The sequence below is a fragment of the Pinus tabuliformis genome, chromosome 2_1 (assembly GCF_031772625.1).
Source record: "Pinus tabuliformis cultivar Carrire ecotype Pingquan chromosome 2_1, CPIR1, whole genome shotgun sequence".
Lineage (NCBI taxonomy): Eukaryota > Viridiplantae > Streptophyta > Pinopsida > Pinales > Pinaceae > Pinus > Pinus tabuliformis.
In genome coordinates this window covers 43,948,655-43,972,304 of record NC_142299.1, presented here as the reverse complement: position 1 = coordinate 43,972,304, position 23,650 = coordinate 43,948,655, and the positions used below count along the sequence as shown (strand labels likewise).

At 38.6% G+C, this 23,650-nt stretch overlaps 1 protein-coding gene across 1 annotated transcript in view; it reads left to right on the top strand.

Annotated features, from left to right (window-relative positions):
• LTA3 (Dihydrolipoamide acetyltransferase, long form protein) overlaps nt 1-23,650 on the top strand; it is a 240,140-nt gene that overhangs the window by 207,115 nt on the left and 9,375 nt on the right. The window lies entirely within an intron of this gene.

Below are 23,650 nucleotides of genomic sequence, written 5' to 3'. Positions count from 1 at the left end.
TCTGAGCTGCTAAGGTAAAGAGTGTCTGATGGTAACCCATTTTGCTGTGGGGGCAAAAGTCTCCTCATAATCGACCCCTTCCTTCTGTGCAAAACGTTTTGCCACAAACCTGGCTTTGTGCTTGTTAAGTGAGCCATCAACTTTATACTTGTTCTTGTAGACCCACTTGCAACCCATTGGTTTGGTTCCCAATGGAGGATCAACCAACTTCCAAGTGCCATTCTTTATCAAGGCATCATATTCCTTTTGCATTGCTTCTTTCCATTCATCATGAGAAGCAACTTCTTTGAAGGAAGTTGGTTCAAAATCTGTAGAAAAATTCAGTTCACAATCATAAGAAACATCCATATCGACAAGTGAATCAAAATCATCTACATCACCTCCATTTTGCCTAGTTGAATTTCTTGTTCCTGTCTTTCCAACCTCATTAGGTTGAATACTTTCAAGTGTCTTTGTCAGCCACTTTAGGGACCTTTCTGAGATGGCCAAGGCTGCTCAGTTGATTGAGTCGGGACTGAATCAAGATTGAGTCTCCCAATTTTGTCAATCAAATCACTCAAAGTACCATCGGTGGTTGGAGTTTCATGTGGGGGAGAGAGTGCTTTAGAAGAAGATTCCATAGATTGATCCAGTATAGGAATCCCCCCTTCAAGATGTGGAATCTGATTATTAAATTCTTAAAATGATTTTACATGCCCAAATCTATCCAAGTGATCAAGTTGCCGCTCAACAACATTGTCAGCTTTGGAAGATTCAAGAAAGATTACATCTCTAGATACAACAAACTTTTTATTAACTTCATCATAGAGACGGTATGCTTTGGAGGTATTTGAATACCCCAAGAAGATACATTTACGACTCCTTGCACCAAGTTTGTTTCTATGTACCTTTGGTATCAAAGCATAATAGGTGGAACCAAAGACCCTGAGATGCTTTACTGAAGGAATGTGGTCATGCCACATTTCATAAGGAGTCTTATTTCTAATAGCATTAGATGAACATCTATTCTTTACATATACAACACATAGAACTCCATCAGCCCAAAACATCAATTTTACATTCTTGAAAAACATCATGGAACATGTTGATTTGGGGTAGTATCGAATGTGCTCTAGCCATGAAAATTGGTGGAGAGGCTAAAGCACATAAGATCTCCAAGTCCCAGAAATCATTTTGGAAAATTCCATGAGGATGAAGAGTTTTTAAAATAATTAATATTTTTAATGAGTTCTTAAGTCTAAACTTAAGAAAATAAAAATATTAATGGGTATTAATAAAGATAAGGATGAGAAGCTTCTAAAAGACGAAGATAAAGTCTATTTTGATCTTAGCCATTGATTAGGGACTTAATCTTGGCCGTTGATTCATCAACAGGTAAAGTATAAGAGGAGGCTTGAGGGTCAGTTGGAGAGGCACTAGAGGGAGACTAGTCAGTTCGATTTCTGGAGCAGGGTTTGCTGAGAAATTCGAACTAGAGGTCTGCATTGCAATGAGAGGCAACAAATACATAAAAAAGAGGCAAGGATAGTGTCAGAAGACCAGCGTAGAGATTAGAAAGGCAGACGCAAAGCCAATTAGAGAGACACAAAGGCAGTTGGATTGCACAGTGACTGGAGGGCCTGCGTGGGTGACGCAGAGAGTCCAAGTGTTGACGCAGTGAGCAGAGTGCTGACACAGAGGGTTTGGGAGTTGCGTAGAGGCTAGCTGGATTGACGCTGAGCCTAGGGTAAGTGCCGATGATTTTATGGTATTACTGCCATGTGGTTATGTCTGTTGGGTGAGCTAGTTTGGCACCCTAGTGGTACTTAAGAAAAGTTAATTAATAAAATCCTCCTCTGCTGCACTGGTTTTCGCGAATTGGGTTTTTCCGGGGACAATTGTCTAAAAATAACTGTGTTGATGTGTTTGATTCTTGTGCATGTATTTGTTTCTGTATAATGGTGTGATATCTGCAGTAGAATTTATTTTAATATTTACTGAAGGGATTTCGTAAATAACTTATTGGAAAATAAGTAGGTAAAATAAATCAGTTGCTGTAGTAATAGAATTTTCACAGAACGTACTGTAACGACCTATCTATAATATAGAGAACACAAGAATATTAGCATGCATACGATGCATGCATATGATAGCTACGTATGCATGTATCACATGCACTGCACTAGTATTTATATACTAAATTAACTATAAATATTAAATATCATGACACTCCTTCAAATAGAAGTTATATTCTCCCATCAACATCCATATTGCTTAATGCGTCATGATTAATGGGCAAATACCAATGATATAAATTTAAAATGTATAACGTAAAAATAAAAATAAAATATAGATGTTTAAAAATTAAGCTAATCTTAAAAGATGGTTATATAATTATATATTTTAGAATATTAATAAATTAATAAAATACTAAAAATAAATTAAAGATAAAGTATTTAATATGAACCTAAACCTTTATATTAAAAACAAACAAAAAAAAGATATTAAACCAAAAAAATCAATATACCTTTAAAAGAAATATATATATCACGTGACATGGGAAGGGTGTCACCACAAGGAGAAGTGGTGGATTGCAGGTGGAGGGAGCGACCACCGCCAAGAAACAAAATATAGGGAGCAGGCAACAATTTCGAAAGGGGAGAGAAACAGGAGGAAAGTTGGTACACGGAGTTTATCATATGGAACAATTGAGCCTTGCTTATTCTGAGGTTTTTGGGCACGAGGGAACAGTTTGCTTCAACTGAGAAGCTTACTGGACTGAGTAGCGAGGTTCTGCTCAGTTTGGCTGGGTGGTTTCGGTCTTTTGGTAACCGAAGCAATAGTAGCTTGAGGCATCATCAACCGCAGGAATACAGGTAGGTACTCTCATCAATTCTGTCAGTTAAATTTGTAAAATTTCAGGAAATTTTATCACAGGCTCATGATGTTTTTTAAGAAACCCTTTACTGCTTTTACAATGGCTGTACAGTCTTTACATTTGGTAACGGAGCCAAGTTCAAACTCTCGGACCTGTTAAGTCTGTTAAGGATTTAAATTTATTGAAATAAGGTTGTGCTAAAGCCATTTAAATCATTCACCCAGGAAGACACATACAATAAATTTTATAGCACTCATTGTCTGTTTAGGACTTCAGCTAGATGAACTTTCATAGCTTTTATTAGTTGCTCAGCGACCTCCCTGTCATTGTTTTACCATAGGCCTTCTCAATCTCACTGGAAACTGTATCACTAAGCTTTGTGCAAAAACTTGCAACAAATCCCAGCTGCCAAAGATTTCTGAATGCTATCCCACCTAACCCAAAAATGGAGCCTAAAGCACATAAGCATCTAGCAGCTCCAGAACTAAAAACACTGCTTGGCCCTCGTTTTCCTTTCCTTTTCTCTGCAACTCCTTCAGCGTCTTTCTGTTTTAGCTTCAATTTTGTAGCTCTTCGGCCACCTGATGTGAAACAGAGCCATGTAACTGCATCACCATGTCCCTTCAGCGTGTTTAGATTTAGGGGGTGATGATGTTGCCCCTTGTCAGCAGCAGAAGCATGAGGCTTGGAGTGAGAATGAGATTTGTTCTTGGCGTGGGTTGAAGGCCTGGAAACTTTGTCATTATTGGTGTTCTCTGGAGGCAATTGAGCCACTGCCGCCTTCACTTCATTGCGTTTTCTTCTGAGATAGAAAGCGAAGAATAATGCTACCGATAACCCACCGATTAGACCTGAAAGTAAAATGCTCACCGGTGGAAATGCTTGTGTTTCCATTGAAGAAGAAGTCATTGCCAATAAGATCAATACTCGCATCGAATACTAATCTTTCTTAATTGATCGCTTGTCGGATCGATTGATTCCAACGTTTTGCAGAAAACTAGCGTCTGCAAACTTTAGGCAACCAGAACTGTACGCTTTTTAATTACAAATCAATCCAGATTAATTAACGCAGATACGCCTCTGGCTCCCTTTGTCGTCCTATGAAGAGCTCCTGTACCAATAAGATAATAAATAACAACGACAAAAAAAAAACCCCTCTGTTCCCAAATTCCCTCCATGATAAGCTCCCCAGCAGGAACGCAACCCCAATGCCAGGGGTTGTGAGACAAGTGAAATGCACTAAAAATCAGAAATTTATTGGACTTTAAAGCTTAGAGGTAAACACGAGGCCAAGATTATATCCGACACTTGCCCAGTTAATCCACTGCGTGCTAGGATATGGCGTGAGTTTTATAGCTTATCGACGTGTAAGGGTATGCATACTTCGTGGGCTCTTATGTTAAAAAAACCATAATACATGATATAAGCCATCGTGTAATTGAAACAATGACCCATTCGTTACGTTTAGGGCCTTCTCAATCTTGATTATTAATGAAACTATTAATAATTGATAGATGGTAAAGACAAAGCTGCCTGCGATAAAATTTGATCTTGGAAGTTTGATTGATACATTTGTCAATGATCAATAAAATTGAATTTTTGGTAGTTTTTCTTTAAAAGTTTCAATTCCGTATAAAAAATAAAAATAAAAAAATATTATTTAAAAAAAAATTGCTCACCATTATTTATTATAAGCAATAAATATTATAAGATGACATAATAACAATTGTATTTCCAATATATCAATATAGTTGCTATTATAGATAATCCTTGATTTATTATACCATATTTCTTTTCATATTTAAAATATTAGATCTTAATAATAATTATATATATATATATATTTTATATATTTTATAAATAAAATTTAAATTTAAATTTTTTTATTATTAAAATTTGATTTTATGAAATAAAAATATATTAATTTTGGTACGATATCCATATTTGTATTTATAAAAATAAATAAAATATATTCGTACTATGTTGACATTTTCATTTATGAAAATAAATCGCCACTAAAGTAGAGTGGTGTTATATTAACATTTTCGTTTTATAAAAATACTTGTCTAAAGAAGTAAACCCAGCTATACTTTATGTAGAGGCTTTTTAATTTAGGCATTCAATTAATCTGACTGTGAGGGAGCAGTTGCAAATTTTGAATTTAATAAAAAAAATTCATATGTCAAAAAAAAAACAAAAAAACTTCAAGACCCATGCATTAGAATAAGTATTGTTACGCATTAGGATAGAATACCTTGCATTAGGACAAGGAGGTCGCGAGATCACCCTCCTTGACCTCGGTACCAGTAAGACCTACCTAGCAGGTATAAATAGCAAAAAAACTATACCCGTTTGTAAATGTGAAATTGCAAAAACTATATGTTAAATCCGAATGTATACCTCAAATTTTTACAAATTTTATTATGTATACAGGAAGCATTACAATGGTAAGGACATATGAGCGATGACGACGTGGTCGGGAAGCATCACCATCAATAATACCAGCACCGTCGTCATCACCATCTCCATCGCTGCCACTATCATCATCATCTCCCTCATTACCAGCATCAACACCAATCGCTCCAGCACCAGAGTTGACTGTGATAATGCATTCATTAGCAGCCCTATTGGAAACATTAAAAGGGTCAACAATGGCTAAGACCAAAGAAGAACCTCAACCCTTAGCAACCAATTCAGCAAAACCAAAGAATTTTGAGTATAAAAGATCAAAGGAAGATATTTTTAGGGAGCTTCAGAAAATTAAACCTCTAGAATTTTCAGGAGGGCGAATTGGAGAATGTGCTGAGGCATGTTTAGAAGGAATGAACAAATGTTTTAAATTAAGAGAATACTCTTCTTTTGCAAAAACAAAAATTGCTGTATTTCAATAAAAGAAAGTGCCTTGATTTGGTGGGGAAATCTGGAAAAACAACTACACCTCACAACGGATAATGTCCCTTGGGAATTGTTCGAGGAAAGATTTCGCGCGAAGTATTTACCTCCATATTTTCAAGAACAACAAGCCGGAGCCTTTCATACATTAGTTCAAGGTAATAAAACAGTGGAGGAATACGAGATAAGGTTTATGGAGCTTGTGAAATACATTCACTACTTAGATTCTGATGAACGTCAGGCTGAACGCTTCATATTTGGGTTAAGTCCTCGCATCAGGGCCTTGGTGAGGATGTGGAAACCATCATCAGTAGCTGAGGCGGTAGAATGTGGCCGTTATGCAGAAGAACATCTAGGAATAAAAAAGGATGTAGGGCCAGCAGAACCTTTACAATCAGGGTTTTCAGGAAAGACTCCCCGAAATTTCTTCAGGGGAGGTAGCTCAAGACCACCTTTTGGTAATAGATTTATCCCAAGAAATGTAGGAACAAGAGCTCCCATGGCAGTTAATACTATAGCCACTGAAGCATCAAACACTAGTCCATGGAAATCTCATGAGGAAGCAACATGAGCGGACGAAGCTCTTTATCTAGAAATTCACGTCCTGATTCAAGAGGACCAATACAGGTTAATTGTTGGGGATGTGGAGAACCACATTTTCAACGTGATTGTCCAGAAGCTTCATCAAGTATATTGCATAGGAATGGAGGAACCAATATCAAATAACCAAGACAATCATAGAATTCATGCATTAGTCAACAACGATCAAGTAGCACATCAATCCACTGTAGTGGAATCTTCAGGTATTATTAATGGTATAAAACTCAAAATCTTATTTGATACTGGTGCCACAGATAGTTTCATTTCGTCATATGCATTAAACAAATGTGGGTTGGCAACTCGCAGACAAAATGATTTCAGACAGGTAGAAATGGCCTTAGGAGAACTCCAATCCGTAGACTTAAGTGTGGATCAATGCAAAATTGACCTAGGGGTCTGTTCGACTAAATTGAAAGTTTATGTCACAACCCTAGGGACTTATGATCTTGTCATAGGTATGGATTGGCTAGAAGCTCATCAAGCTTGAGTAGACTGTTATGGGAAAAGAATTCTAAGTATAAATGATGAAGGAGAAGCGATCCAAATTCAAGGAATCAAGAGAAAAGTATCTTTACGCTACATATCAGTAATGAAAATGAAGCGTTGCCTAAGAAAATGTTGTCAGGCATATGTAATTCAAGAAGTAAGTAAAGAAAAATGACCATCCTTAGAACAATATTCGGTGTTAGTCGAATTTTCGGATGTATTTCCAAAGGAACTACCAGCATTACCCCCTAAAAAAGAGCTAGATCTCGCAATAGAATTGAAACCTGGTACTCAACCAATCTCTAAAACACCTTATAGAATGACAGCTTCAGAACTTCAAGAATTACAAATTCAATTGAAGGAACTATTGGATATAGGACATATTCGACCCAGTATATCACCTTGGGGTGCTCCTGTAATTTTTGTCAAGAAGAAAACTGGATCCTTAAGATTATGCATAGATTATCGAGACTTGAATCGAGCTACAGTAAAGAATTGATACCCTATGCCACGAATTGATGATCTTTTCGATCAAATGAAAGAAGCTGCTGTCTTTTCAAAAGTTGATCTTCGATCAGGCTATCATCAGTGAAGGATTTCTGAAAGCGATATTTCTAAGACTGCATTCCGGACACGCTTTGGACATTATGAATTTACTGTGGTACCATTTGGGTTAACAAATGCACCAATAATAGTCATGAATCTTATGAACAATGTTTTTCGCAAATATCTTGATCAATTTGTACAAGTCTTTTTAGATGATATACTCATCTATTCCAAGAATAAGAAAGAGCATGAAGATCATTTATGGATAGCGTTGTCCTGCCTCAGAAAACATCAGTTGTGTGGAAAATTATCCAAGTGTTCGTTCTTTTAGGAAAAGATTCATTACTTAGGTCATATCATATCAGGTGAAGGGATTTCAGTAGACTATGAGAAGGTAAAAGCAATCATGGAATGGCCAATATCGAAAAACGCAGATGAAGTACGAAGCTTTATGGGTTTAGCCAGTTACTACCGAAGATTTGTAGAAGGATTCTCCAAAATTGCAAAGCCGATTACAACCCTTCAGCGTAAAGGTGTTAAGTATGAATGGACTGAGGAATGCAATAAAGCATTCTCTGAACTCAAAAGACTATTGACCAGTGCACCGATCTTAAGAGTCCCTGATATGGACAAAGATTTTACGATATGTAATGATGCATCCAAACAAGGGCTAGGTGCAGTATTGATGCAGGATAGAGGAGTAATAACGTATGTTTCAAGAAAGTTAAAGTCTTATGAAGAACTCTATGCTACTCACGATTTAGAGTTAGCCGTTGTCGTACTAGCTTTAAAGATTTAGAGACATTATCTAGTGGGGCGAAGTTTTACGCTTAAAAGCGACCATCAAAGTCTTCAATATTTGTTCACCCAAAGAGACTTAAATGCTAAACAAAGACGATGGAGTGAATTCCTAAGTGAATATGACTTTGGAATATCTTATATTAAAGGAAAAGAAAATGTAATAGCAGATGCTTTAAGCAGAAGACCACGGATATTCTCCCTCATACCTATCAAAGAAGACTTAAGGCAACGGGTACTACAACATCTCATAAAGGATCGCTGGTATTTAAAGGTAAGATCTAGTCTTGATAGTAAAAAGCCAAAAGAATCTAAGTTTGAAGTATATGAACTAGAAGATGATGAAATCTTACGATTTCATAGAAGAATGTATATTCTTGATAATAGGTATCTTCGAGACACCATTCTTAAGGAAGCCCACAGAGCTGTATATTGTGCACATCCTGGAGTAAAGAAAATGTATACGGATACCTAGAAACTCTTCTTCTGGTCGGGCATGAAACGTGATATCGTTCAATTAGTTGCAAGATGTTCGGAATGTCAACAAGTAAAAGCAGATTATTGTCATCCAACAGGTCTCTTACAACCTCACGACATCCCTATGACCAAATGGGAGATCATTTCTATGGATTTTATCACTGGGCTACCTCTTACTTCTAAAAGACACAATGCCATTCTGGTAGTAGTAACAAAAAGCGCCCATTTCATTCCCGTAAGGGATACTTATGAAGTTGCTGACGTAGCTCGAGTATTCATAAATGAAATTATCAGATTTGATGGAGTACCTAAGAAGATTATATCAAATAGAGATTCACGATTCACTTAAAGATTCTGGATTTGCATGCAGTCAGCCTGAGGAACTCAACTAAATTTGAGCACAACTTATCATCCTGAAACTGATGGGCAAACAGAAAGGGGAAATCAAGTACTTGAAGATATGTTGAGGATGTATGTTATGGATCAGCAATCACACTGGGAAAAGTACTTATCCTTAGTCGAATTTGCATACAATAATAGTTATCATAGTTCAATCGGAATGCCTCCATTTGAAGCATTATACGACAGACTTTGCAGAACACCGTTAAGTTGGGACAAGTTAGAAGATTGAGTGTTAGTAGGGCCAAAATTGATATAAGAAATGGAGGAGCAGGTAAAACAAATTAGACAGCAGTTAAAGGAAGCACATGATAGACAAAAGAGTTATGCTGATGCTCACAGAACTGATAGGAAGTATGAGGTAGGGGATCAGGTTTTCATCTCCATCAAACCGAATAAAAGTACTATTCGATTTGGAAAAGGGACAAAGTTATCACCCCGATTTATTGGACCATTTAAAGTCATGGAAAGAGTTGGACCTGTCACCTATCTTCTTGCACTGTCACCTCACTTGCATAAAGTTCATATTATATTTCATGTATCTATATTAACGTATTACATAGCTGACCGATCTCATAACCTTCAATGGAAGGAATTGCAGGTATCGGACGAAGGAACCATATCGGTCGAACCATGACGTATACTGGAACATAGGGTTCGACAGTTCAGGAATCCTCTGGTAGACCAAGTTAAGGTCCAGTGGGACAAGTATAGTCATGGATCAGCAACTTGGGAAGGTACAGAGATCATATGTTAAAAATACCTTAACTTGTATCAATTTTGAAGAACTTTAAACCATGTTTTGTATATATTTACTTTAAATTAGAGACTCAAAACCATTTTGAAATGATCATATATAAACGTGAATTTTTATGACATAATATCTGTTTAATTCTACTAGCACATGGATACTAAGACGGAATATGTTATTAATCTTACTAAATTATAGTTATCAAAATAAAGTTTAAATATTTGATTAATTTTGCTTCCGATGAGAATTAAGATATTATAATTTTGTTTCATTTATGCATATCAATATGATTGATGAAATAGAAATCAAAGAATGATTACATTTTAATATGAGAGCTAATGACATGAATAGATTATGGCAAAGTATGTTATACTGTAGTTGACATGTATGAAATATACATAAGCTATGTGTTTTTGAATATGTTAATGCACATTTTATAAATGCATGGACAAGTGTTTATGATTTCCGATAATATCCGTTACCAAAATGACCACGTGATGACAGAAACTTCAGAAGAATTAAGGCTCAAAGAGATTCCATGATAGGGTATTAACCCTGATTCTACTGGGAGGGGTGGAGGTGTTGCCCACCATTTATCCTCCGAACCTGGAGTCATGGGAGGACTGTGCGAGTCACGCTCCCGTAGACGTGTGATGATGACTGCCGAATGCCTATTAGGGATCAGGTCGGTATAGCCGACGCTGTCATCCTTGGAGTTTATGAATGGTTAGGTTAGTATAACTGATGCCATGGCATACTCCAGTAGAGGACAGATAGGATGGGAGTGGAAGAGATTAGGAAGGATAAGCTGATTTTGTGATAGCCTGGGGAACCTGATGATGTAAAACATGATCACTAAAGTTATAAACCTAAAAGTATTCAAAACACCAATTTTATAGTGCCCTCACATTAAGTAAGAATTTAACCTCAATACACAATCTTAAGAAGAATGTACTAATCCCTATCATAAATATTCATATAAGATAAAAACTCTAACTTCGAGACGAAGTTTTTTGAAGGGGGGGCGTATGTAACGACCTATCTATAATATAGAGAACACAAGAATATTAGCATGCATACGATGCATGCATATGATAGCTACGTATGCATGTATCGCATGCACCGCACTAGTATTTATATACTAAATTAACTATAAATATTAAATATCATGACACTCCTTCAAATAGAAGTTATATTCACCCATCAACATCCATATTGCTTAATGCATCATGATTAATGGGCAAATACCAATGATATAAATTTAAAATGTATAACGTAAAAATAATTATAAAAGATAGATGTTTAAAAATTAAGCTAATCTTAAAAGATGGTTATATAATTATATATCTTAGAATATTAATAAATTAATAAAATAATAAAAATAAATTAAAGATAAAGTATTTAATATGAACCTAAACCTTTATATTAAAAACAAACAAAAAAAGATATTAAACCAAAAAAATCAATATACCTTTAAAAGAAATATATATATCACATGACATGGGAAGGGTGTCACCACAAGGAGAAGCGGTGGATTGCAGGTGGAGGGAGCAACCACCGCCAAGAAACATAATATAGGGAGTAGGGAACAATTTTGAAAGGGGGGAGAAACAGGAGGAAAGTTGGTACACAGAGTTTATCATCAAGAACAATTGAGCCTTGCTTGTTCTGAGGTTTTTGGGCACGGGGGAACTGTCTGCTTGAACTGAGAAGCTTACTGGACTGAGTAGCGAGGTTCTGCTCAGTTTGGCTGGGTGGTTTCGGTCTTTTGGTAACCGAAGCAGGAGCAGCTTGAGGCATCATCAACTGCAGGAACACAGGTAGGTACTCTCATCAATTCTGTCAGTTAAATTTGTAAAATTTCAGGAAATTTTATCACAGGCTCATGATGTTTTTTAAGAAACCCTTTACTACTTTTACAATGGCTGTACAATCTTCACACGTACTATATTTAAGATTGTCCTATTTCTTTCAGCTACTATGTTTTGTTGGGGTTTATAAGGCACAGTTGTTTGATGTTTGATCCCATGCTGGCGAAGATAGTTTTCAAATTCATTTGAAGTGTATTCTTTTCCATTATCAGTGCGAATAGAGCCAATATGAGATTGTGCATTATTTTCAATCCATGTATGGAAGTCTTGAATGTTTGAAAAGCATTAGATTTGTTTTTCAATAAATGAACCCAACACATTCTGGTGTAGTCATCAATAAATGTTATCATATATTTATTTCCATTTGCAAAAGGAACATGCATTGGGCCGCATAAATCTGAATGAATGAGTTCAAGTTTTCTAAGTGCTCTGGAATGTGAATCATGAAAAGACTGTTTGCTTTGCTTTCCTAGAATGCAAGCATCACATTGCTTAAGTTTCCTAGGAATTGTAGGCAAAGTAGTAACACCGTTTTTCTTCAACAAGCGAAGCCTGTCATAGTTCAATTGTCCAAATTTAGCATGCCATAATAGACTTGATGGAAATGTACTTTCATCATAATGAGAACTGCATGAGAAATTTTGCGCACGAGCAGAGGTACCTTGCAGCTTGAGAACTCTTTCTTCTTCTATCCTCGTCATGACAAGTGAGTGATGTGATGCTTTTCTCACCTCAACCTTGCCATCAAACATATGAATGGAGTGTCTTTGCTGGCGGATGTGGACCAAGGACATCAAGTTTCTCCTCAGCTGTGGGAGATATAAAACATCATGTAGAAGAAACTCTGGAAGACCAGGCAATTTGAGCCTGATTGTGTCAAGCCTTGATGGCTTGAGTTTTGATTTGTTTGCAAAGTATACTGCTCCATCAACATTGTTAGTGAATTCTTCAGAAGAATCTCTTCTAAAAGTCATGTGGCAAGTTGCTCCTGAATCAAGCAACTAAGCATTTTTCCAAGAAGCAAGTGAAGTATTAAACAAGTCTTCAGTTACTCCAATATTACAATGTGCCACAACATAATGAGCGGATTCAGGTGCTTTACCTTTCTCTTTGTCATTGGTTTTACCTTTGGCTTGATTTCTTTCCTACTCAATTTTGTCCCAAGGCAACTTGCATGTGGATGCATCATGTGATCCATCTCTATTGCAACGTATGCAATGAAGATCAGACTTTTCTCCTTGAGAGTGTCTGAACCCCCTGCCTCTGAAATTTCTTCTTCCTCTTCCTCTTCGACCACCTCTTCCTCTGGAAGAATCTTGAGCATGATTCTTCTCTCTATGTGCAAGACATAAATCATTTAGAAGACTGAGGAGCTATCTTCTTCCCAAAAGCTCTCTCTCTCAACAAATTTATTCACAAGGGAGTCAAAGGTAATCTCTTTCAGGTTTCCATTTGCTTGCAATGACTCAAGATAATTTGAATAAGTGGGATAAAGTGCCTTAACAAAAGCTATTAGAGGCATGTCTAGTTCAACATTAGTGACTTTGATATCACACATAATAGATTTTACTTCTGGTGTTAGAGCAAGAGGATCATCATTTTGTAATTCAAGACTGAACAATTTAATCATCAATTGGACAACTTCAAGCGTAGAGTGTGAGTCATAGGGTTCAACTTCTGTAAGGCTTCAAAAGCATTTGAAAATGGTGAAATATGACGACTCACCTCTTCATTTATAGATGTTGCAATCAAGGCATATGCCTTGCTGTTCTTGTTTTCCCAAATGGCGAATTCCTTGTTTGAGGTAGGCTTTGCAGGTTCATTGTCTCGTTTTCCTACACAAACTCCTTTCCACAGCTCATTGAAAATGAGTGTGTTTGATTTTCCAAGACCACTCAGGATAGTTCTCCTTCTTGGTGAGAACCACTCCCACAATAGATATTAATGAATGCATTTTAAAGACTGTATACTGTGTAAAAATATACTCTGCTGCCAATATATAATAAATTGCGCTCCTTGTGGTAAAAAAATGCAGTTCTAGTATAAAATTGTAATCTGATATATATGGAACAAAGGTAATATTTGGGGGAGTTGTTATAAGGGGGAGGTTGTATGTGGGGAGGGTATTATGTGGGGTAGGGTGGATATGGGGAGGGCGCATGCAGAGTGGAGGTATGAGCAACGACAACGTTTGCAGGAGGTAGTAATAACGAGGGAGGGAGCATACGGAGTGGAGGTAGGGGCAAAGACAACGTTTGCAGGAAGTAATAACAACGAGGGAGGGTTGCGTATGACAGTCAAAGCGACAATGTAAATTGTCTACCAAAATTGCCAAAAATAATTTGATATGAAACTCACATGAGATTCAATTGAGTTCCATCGTATTATTTCTCATGATCAGGGATGTATTATCACGATTCAAGTGTTGCGGTGCTATGGTTTCTTTAGCCCTCATCACATCGTGTCCTTTAATATTTGTATTATGATCCACCATTGCTCTCTTCCGCCTTTGCTTCAAAGAATTTTCATCGTTCTTGTAAGCCCAATCATAATCCTTTCTATGCTCTTGCAAGAATTCTTCTACCAACGAATGTATAAAAACATCACGACATACCACACATTTCAAGAGAGAGTTATAGCATATGACCTCAACAACAAATATGCCGCACGCGCAACCCAATGTTTGAACACAAAGATCATGTTCAATAACAACACCAGAAGCCATGGTTTCATGGTCAGAAACCCATAAATGAATGCACAACAGAACACACACAAAAGGTTCAACGCTGTTCACGATTTGCAGAGCTTCACACCATAAAAACATGCAACATCAAAACAGTCCAACACCATTACACGCTCTCCAAGCATAGCATAGCATTCATGATTTTGAAATGACTAGAATAACTGAATTTTGCAGAGAATATGGCAAAGAACTGTTAATTTTAGGTATGTTCTATGCTAGAGCAATTTATTTCAATTTCTTTTCCACATTAGCAATCACATCAGCATAAAGTAAACTGCAGATAGAACATAATTATAAATCGCAGAAGACAAGCCAAGACAAGAGGACACAAGATGTGGCGCTAGCCAGGGGCAAACCCCACAATGTGGGGAAACTCTTGATCAATTCTTCTTTTATGTTCTTCAAAGTTCAGCAGAGAAAGTGAGAGAGATAGTACATTTACAATAGAAGTCAATCACTTTGACTTTTGATATCGACATGAGATCAGTTGAAGACATATTGCTTCAACTGATTCTCTAAGGTGACTCGTTCACCTATCATAGTGCTGCATCTCGTCTATTTGTTGCACATTACCGTGTGACACCTTGCTGTACTGTCACATGTGTTGAACCTTGATGATTGAGCTACTCTCATCTTCATGCTGCTCATCATGCTGCATTTTCCATGGTCTTATTCATCATCAAGTTGCCTATGCTCATGATCTTATTCATCATTATGCTGCCCATGCTCATATCATCATGCATCATTATGCTGCCCATGCTCATATCATCATGCTGCTTATTATGCTGCCCATGATCTCATACATCATGTTGCCCATACTCATATCATCATGCATCATTATGTTGCCCATGATCTCATACATCATGCTGCCTTCCTTCGGAGACAAATGCTCCGGTTGTTTTGGCAGTTCCCGGTAGTTCCGGCAGTTCGTGGTAGTTCCAGCATTTCCAGCAGTTCCGACAGTTCCGGCATTCCCGACTTTTCCGGATTTTCCGACTTTTCCGGCTTTTCCAGTATTTCTAGCATTTCCGGTGTTTCCGGCTTTTCAGGCAGTTCCGGCCACTTTTCCGACTTTTCTGGCTTTTTCGGTATTTTCGGCTTTTCCGGCTTTTCCTACAGTTCTGGTTTTTCCGGCTTTTCTGGCAGTTCCGACTTTTCCAGCATTTCCGACTTTTCGGGCAGTTCTGGCTATCCGGGCAGTTCCGGCTTTTTCGGCTTTTCCGGCTTTTCTGGCTTTTCTGGCAGTTCCGGCTTTTCCGGTAGTTCCGACAGTTCCAACTTTTCCAGCAGTTCCGACTTTTCCTTAGGATCTCTCCTCCTACTAAAACCCAAAGACAAGTAGAGAGAGGAAGAGATCCAAGTGTGTGTAGAAATGACTTGAAGTCCTTTTCTATTTATACTAAAACGTATAGGTTGAATAGACATGACTGTTGGGCTTCTGAGCCTACATAAGTTGCTGGCCGACTTAACAATTTGTCCATAACATAAATAAATTCAGAACTTCATAAATACTTATTGGAATCAGATGATCTTTAGATCAATCCTACACCTCTCAATGAGAGGGATCCAATAAAAATATCAGCTGCCATAAATATTATGACCCACATGGAGTTTGGCCCTAGTTGCCACGTTTAACACTCCCTCTCAACTAGGGAGAACTTCATCAGCTGATCCATATGTCCAACTGTACTATCTCTGCCATCAGTGTCTTGCACTGCTCTACTAGCTCTACTCAGCTCTGCTGGCTTAGCTTTGCTGGCTCTTCTCTGCTCTGCTGGCTCTGCTTTGCTCTGCCCAGCTCTGCAGGCTTTGCTGGCTCTGCTCTGCTCTGCTCAGCTCTGCTGGCTCTACCAGCTCTGCTGGCTCTGCTCTGCTCAGCTTAGCTCTGCTAGCTCTGCTCTGCTCAGCTCCGCTGGCTTTGCTCTGCTCAACCGTGAAGAAGAAGAATTGATCGAGAATGTCATACCATTCTCCTCTGACCCGAAGTCAGTGTCATAGTAGGTACAACTCCTACCACTGGTCCCAGACCAATACTCTACTGACTTGAAGTCAGTCTCAGAGTATGTATCACTGGTCCCAGACTAGTCCTCAACCGACCCGAAGTCAGTGTCATAGTGGATACAACTCCTACCACTGGTCCCAGACTAGTACTCTACTAACTCGAAGTCAGTCTCAGAGTATGTACCACTGGTCCCAGACCAATCCTCAACCGACCCGAAGTCAGTGTCATAGTGGGTACAACTCCTACCACTGGTCCCAGACTAGTATCATTGATCCCAAACCAATGAAGGTCATCCTAGCATAGGGAGTACGGTAGATACATCGATGCGTCCATCGGTACTACTATGGTCCCTATCCTCATTTCCCTGCTCATTGATCATATGAGAGGTACTTCCCATGAGTCCCACACTGCATGGGTACGATGCCTCGACAGGAGAACTAATCATCCTGCTACACAATCGCCATGGAGAACACATCATCCATGCCTCACAGGGGAACTAATCATCTTGCTACACAATCATCATGGAGAACACATCATCCAGACCTCACAAGAGAACTAGTCATCCTGTTACACAATAGTCATGGAGAACACATCATCCAGACCTCATAGGAGAATTAATCATCCTGCTACACAATCGTCATAGAGAACACATCATCTAGACCTCACAGGAGAATTAATCATCCTGCTACACAATCGTCATGGAGAATTAATCATCCTGCTACACAGGAGAGTGAATCATCTTGTCCCACAAGAGAGCGAATCATCTTGTTCACAGGAGGCAATCATCCTGTTCACAGGAGAGCGAATCATCTTGTCCCACAAGATAGCGAATCATCTTGTTCACAGGAAAGCGAATCATCCTGTCCACAGGAGAGCAAATCATCCTGTCCCACAAGAGAGCGAATCATCTTGTCCACAGGAGAGCGAATCATCCTGTCCCAGTGCGCACCACCAGGGGAGGGTGAGTCACCCTGTGGTCGTATGTTGCTCCAGTAAGAACTGCAAGCCCCCAGAGCTCCCAGAGCTCAATGTATGCAACATGCAGGACTCTTTTACAAGGGTCTCTCGATGACTCCAAGTCGTTCGGGAAAATCAAAAATTTGATCTTTCCCCGGGGCTTTGCAAGGTGTAGCGACGGGTACATCATCTCAGTGCGATGGAGCCTCCTTGCTCATCGACTTACCATATCCCAAATAAGGCAGTATCTGATGTCTATCTGCTGGAGCAATCATTGAATATGAGATTCCTCAATAATTGAATCCCACCTCTGGTTGTCACAGAGAATCACAGTGGTATTCATCATGTGTACTCACTGAAGAGTTTCCACAACCAAACAACTTCATATGAGGTCATACTCGTAGTTATGTATCCGGTCTCAACGGTACTTATAACAACCGATCTTTGCTTCCTGCTCATCCATGATATCGTAGCAAAATCCAAAGAGAACCAGCACTGAGAAGTGCTCTAGTGATCATCCACACTGCCTGCCCAATCAGCATTTGAATAATCATGCAATTTTCATATTTCTGGCAGTGTATCTCAATCCATGAGAGATTGTGCCCCGAAGATATCTCAGAGGATTCTTGGCACCAATCCAGTGAGGCTCAACCAAATATGAGCTCACCATGCTAATTGCAAAACATATGTCCGGAGTTCACCAAGAACATCAACGTGATTGAGTTTATGAAACTCAGAGGCATTTCCCAAATCTGGTCTGACATCACTACCATACAACTTCTGAAAGTTAATATCCTCGAGGTAGTCACAGGCTTGCAGTTTATCATTCCACATTTGAAATCCAACTCCCTCTTACTTCTGCAAATGAGAGGGTTTGCACCTGTCAGAAATAGGTCGTCCTTATGAGGTGCCAGTATGAGAGGTCTATCATCCACAACCTTCGAGTAATGGTTTGGTTCGGTTTCACTCCTAGTGAATCTCAGCTTCATCAAACAGCTATCAATCCTCTCATACTACGCTCGGGGTGTTTTGCTTCAAGCCATAAAGGGCTTTCTTACACCTGTATACATGAGATTCCCGTTCATGAATCTCAAACTCCGCGGGTTGTTCCAAACTTGTGGACCTGCTACATGAGGGGAATGGTCCCCTTGTAAGATTTTCCTTCGATACATCTTAGACATTTACCTTCATGCTCTTTTTGAATTCAGGCATCCTGGTCACCATCTGACTCACAGACCTCTGGTGCTGAGTCAATTGACATGGTCCCCAGTGGACTTGATACAACCCTGAACTCTAAAACATCTTTGTTTAAATCTATTTTCAAACACGTACCTTTGCATCGATGAGTGCCACCCTGAAACCTTAAACTTCCATTTCCGAGATGGACACCAGGTTCTTCTTGCAATCAGGTACATAAAAGAGATTCTGGGGTTCCTTGCTTTCTTTGAAGAGTCGACCATTTCCTTGATGACCTGCATTACTTATCATTCCTCTGATCATTGAAGATGTCCCTGGAATGATTGTTATCTTCATCAAGAGATGTGTCTCTGCTATTCGGACACTCCTTTGCATGATGGCCGAACTTATTGCAACCAAGGCATTTGCCTTTCCTTCCACCCTTAGATCTAAACTTCCCAATGATGTGATCTTCCGCTGTGCCATTCTGATAATATTCTCTGCTTCCACTTCACCCTTAGTGAACTTAGAAGAGAGATGTGGAACTCATTGATCCTTTTGTCTTTGGTGATTGCTCTTTCACTCTTGCTTGGGCATTGTCTTCACCTCAACTCTGATACCATGTTAATTCTAGGTATGTTCTATGCTAGAGCAATTTATTTCAATTTTTTTTCCACATTATCAATCACATCAGCATGAAGTAAACTACAGATAGAACATAAATATAAATTGCAGAAGACAAGCCAAGACAAGAGGACACAAGATGTGGCGCTAGCCAGGGACAAACCCCACAATGTGGGGAAACCCTTGATCAATTCTTCTTTTATGTTCTTCAAAGTTCAGAAGAGAAAGTGAGAGAGATAGTACATTTACAATAGAAGCCAATCACTTTGACTTTTGATATCGGCATGAGATCAGTTGAAGACATATTGCTTCAACTGATTCTCTAAGGTGACTCGTTCACCTATCATAGTGCTACATCTCATCTATTTGCTGCACATTATCGTGTGACACCTTGCTGTACTGTCACATGTGTTGAACCTTGATGACTGAGTTGCTCTCATCTTCATGCTGCATCTTCCATGGTCTTATTTATCATCAAGCTGCCCATGCTCATGATCTCATTCATCAGTATGCTGCCCATGCTCATATCATCATGCATCATTATGCTGCCCATGCTCATATCATCATGCTACTTATTATGCTGCCCATGATCTCATACATCATGCTGCCCATACTCGTATCATTATGCATCATTATGCTGCCCATGATCTCATACATCATGCTGCCTTCCTTCAGAGATAGATGCTCCGGCAGTTCTCGGCAGTTCCCGTTAGTTTTGGCAGTTCCGGCTTTTCCGACAATTCCGACATTTCCGACTTTTCCTGCTTTTCAATCTTTTTCTGCTTTTCTGGCTTTTCCGGTATTTCCGGCGTTTCTAGCTTTTCCGACAGTTCCAGCGTTTATGGTAGTTCCAGCTTTTCCGCCAGTTCTGTCTTTTCCGGTTTTTCCGGTATTTCCAGTTTTTCTGGCTTTTCCAGCAGTTCCGGCTTTTCCGACAGTTCCAGCTTTTCTGGCAGTTCCGATATTTCCGAATTTTCTGACGTTTCCAGCTTTTCCGGCTTTTTTGGCAGTTCCGGCTTTTCCTGCAGTTCCGGCTTTTCCGGATTTTCCGACAGTTCCAGCTTTTCCGGCAGTTCCGGCTTTTCTGGCTTTTCCTTAGGATCTCTCCTCCTACTAAAACCGAAAGACAAGTAGAGAGAGGAAGAGATCCAAGTGTGTGTAGAAATGGCTTGAAGTCCTCTTCTATTTATACTAAAACGTAGAGGTTGAATAGATATGACTGTTGGGCTTCTGAGCCTACATAAGTTGCTGGCCGACTTAACAAAATGTCCATAACATAAATAAATTCATAACTTCATAAATACGTATTGGAAGCAGATGATCCTTAAATCCATCCTACACCTCTCAATGAGAGGGATCCAATAAAAATATCAGCTGCCATAAATAATATGACCCACATGGAGTTTGGCCCTAGTTGCCAATTTTAACAAGAACAGAGGGACAGAATATGGTAGAGAAATCTGACAGGAGTTACAGTACAAAAAACTAATTTGGAACATGTGCTCTGATACCATGTCAGGCCAGGAGGTAACTCCTCAAATGAATTATGTTTATTCATTAAGATTACTCATCGTTATATACATGAGGGAGTGACTCTTGGGCTTCACCTCCCGATGACTCTTCATTTTCCATTATTTACTATTTACATTATTTACAAGTGTTCACCCAATCCCAAAGATTAGGTGTTAACAAATGATTTGACTGTCCAAATGGGCCCAAGAACTCATCCTCTTTATGGGTTTTCTTAGCCTATTTAAGAAAAGTAAGTTAGTCTATAAAATCAATTGATAAAACTATTGACTTACCTCTTTAATGTTGAAATTCTGATGTTCTTTGTTGTAACAATCACTTATGACAAAACATCTTTCTTCTACAATATTAATTAAGCAATTGTAAATAGAACATACAACATATAAACCACATGCAAAATAGAAGACAGCCAAGAACACAAGTAGACACAAAGAATTTAGGTCCAATGACTAGGGCAAAACCCACAAGGAGAAAACCCAACCAGATTTTTTTTCTATTAGAAATCAAATGTTTAGCAGAGATATAGAATACAATGAGAGAAAGAAGAAGTTCACCCAAATCTAATGAAGATCTTTGATAGTTGTAGTTGATGCAAACACTGAATTACTTTGGCTCATCAAGATCTGCTCTTACTCTTCAAGACTTTCTCTCTCTCGCTCTCTGAAAATTCTTCTCTAGTCTCTCTAACTCTCTTTTTCTCAAGTTCATACTCCTTTCACAATGCACAAGTAATGGTGGGAGAAAGAATGCGGCACATATATATAGGAGGATAAACGAATCCATGCCATAAAGGAGGAGTAAGTCGCATGCCCAAGTTTACTTGGGAGTGGGAGCGGGGAGCGACATTTTCAAAAGCTCACGGTTCGGGAGCGAATTTTTATATATTTTGATGCATATATGTCAACAAAAGCATGTAGAATGATGAATTAGATATTAAAAGCATAAAAACATGCATTGAACCATATAACATCAATCATCTGGAAGTTATAATCTTCATGAACCACGTCTACAAATTAATAACATACAACATATCGAGTCTCTTGGTTCATCAATCTTAGAGTTTCAAGTTTTCAAAATTCGAGATATAACATTTATCATCATTGATCACAAAAGTTGTAACTTGTACTTGTAACCATTACCATTACCAAGTAACCAAATGAGAAGAAAGAATATCTAACATGAAATTAAATGTTTCAACTTAACTTTCATGAAGCATCATATTCATAATTTATTACCAATGAGTTATAAATGCCAAATTCAAACTTAAATTGTCATATATTGTTTACGAAAAATACCATAATAAATATGAAAGTGTCAATAGTTATTAACAGTGCTAGAAAAGAAAAGACAAGTAAATCTATTATCTACTGCTTGACCCTCTTGAGTCTTGCCACAAGAATTTTCTAATTTCTTGTTTCGTACTTTGTTGGGAGCCTCCTCCTGCATAGTCAAATGACCTTGATGCTCTTGATTGAATACAAGTTCCATACCCTAGTTGTTAAAATTGGAAACTAGGGCCAAATTCCACTTTGGACAGCTCATTTGATGAAGATAATTATTGCATTAAATTCCTCTTTTTGAGAGGACCAAAATCGACCTAAAGAACATCAAATTTGGATAAGGAGAAATGTGTTTTTGAATTTATGCCCTCTCATATGCAAATTGTCAAGGTCGGCCTCTACTCCATGTAGGCTCATAAAGCCCAACTGACATGTCTCTTGACCCTCTCCAATTTATATAAATAGAGGTGTCCTCCAACCTCATTTGACACATCGAAAGGGCTTCATTATGTCTGAGACAAGTGAGCTTCTGGAGGAGGATGAAGGGCTGTTTGTTTTTGGGTCTCTTTTCTACAAGAAGGTCAAGATTCTTCTGTTGGGTAGGCCTCAGATCTTAAGGGAAATTCTGGGCAGTATTTATCATCCTTTGCTGACCGAGATCCAACAAGAATGTAGCCGCAGGTCTGAGGGTTGTCTTGTATGGAGTTCCTCTTGTGCAGGTGGGCAGCCACTCCAAGAGTTTGTTTCAGATAAGCCGCAAGCCTAAAGAAGCTTGTTCTGAGGTCACAAGACTGCTCAGATAAGTCGCAGACATCAGGAGGGTTTTGAGGTAAGCTTGAGGGCTGAAACTAGCCCAGATCAACCCTAAAGACCAACGAAGGACAACTCCTTGTGTGCCAGGGTAAGCCGCACTTAAAAGAAGGTGCTTTGGAACAGTTGAGTAAGACAACAGTATATTGTAAGAAGCCCTAACCAGACCATGGGTAACTACTGTTGACAAAGTGCTGGAATTGCAGCCTTTTGAGCCATCTTCTTGTCTAAGGTTGGATCTTCAAATTGGCAAGTCATTTTGACTTTAAGTTATTGTACTCTCTCTCTGCTGAACATTCGATATTAATAATAAGAAGATTTGATCAAGGGTTTCCTCCATCTTGGGGTTTTTCCCTGGCTTGAGCCATATTATTGTGTCCTCTTGTCTTGGCTTGTCTTCGTTATTTATTGTACATGTTCTTTTTTCAGTTACTGTCAATATGATAATGTTTCACGTGATTGCTAATGGTTTAATAATTGGGCTAATATGAGAATTGAAACAACTGTCCTAAGCAAAGAACATGTTATCCTAAAGATTAACATGGTATCAGAGCTATGGAGAGGACAAGCCCAAGCAAGAGTAAAAGCAATCTCTAAAAGAAGATCCCCTCAGTTTAAGGCTTCATGAACCGAGCTCCTTGTGGCATTAAATCAAATTCTGGGTATGATCTCAAGCCATGATCACTATGACTAAGTTGAAATCCTAATCAAAGAGTCCGTGACAGTAGAACTATCTCTCTGTTTCTAACCGTGTATATATATATTTATATTTGAGGGAAGTAAAGCCGACTTGGCTGAACAATCTAAGCCAAACGCGCTAGTTAGTCATTCAAAATTTTTCCATGGTGGAA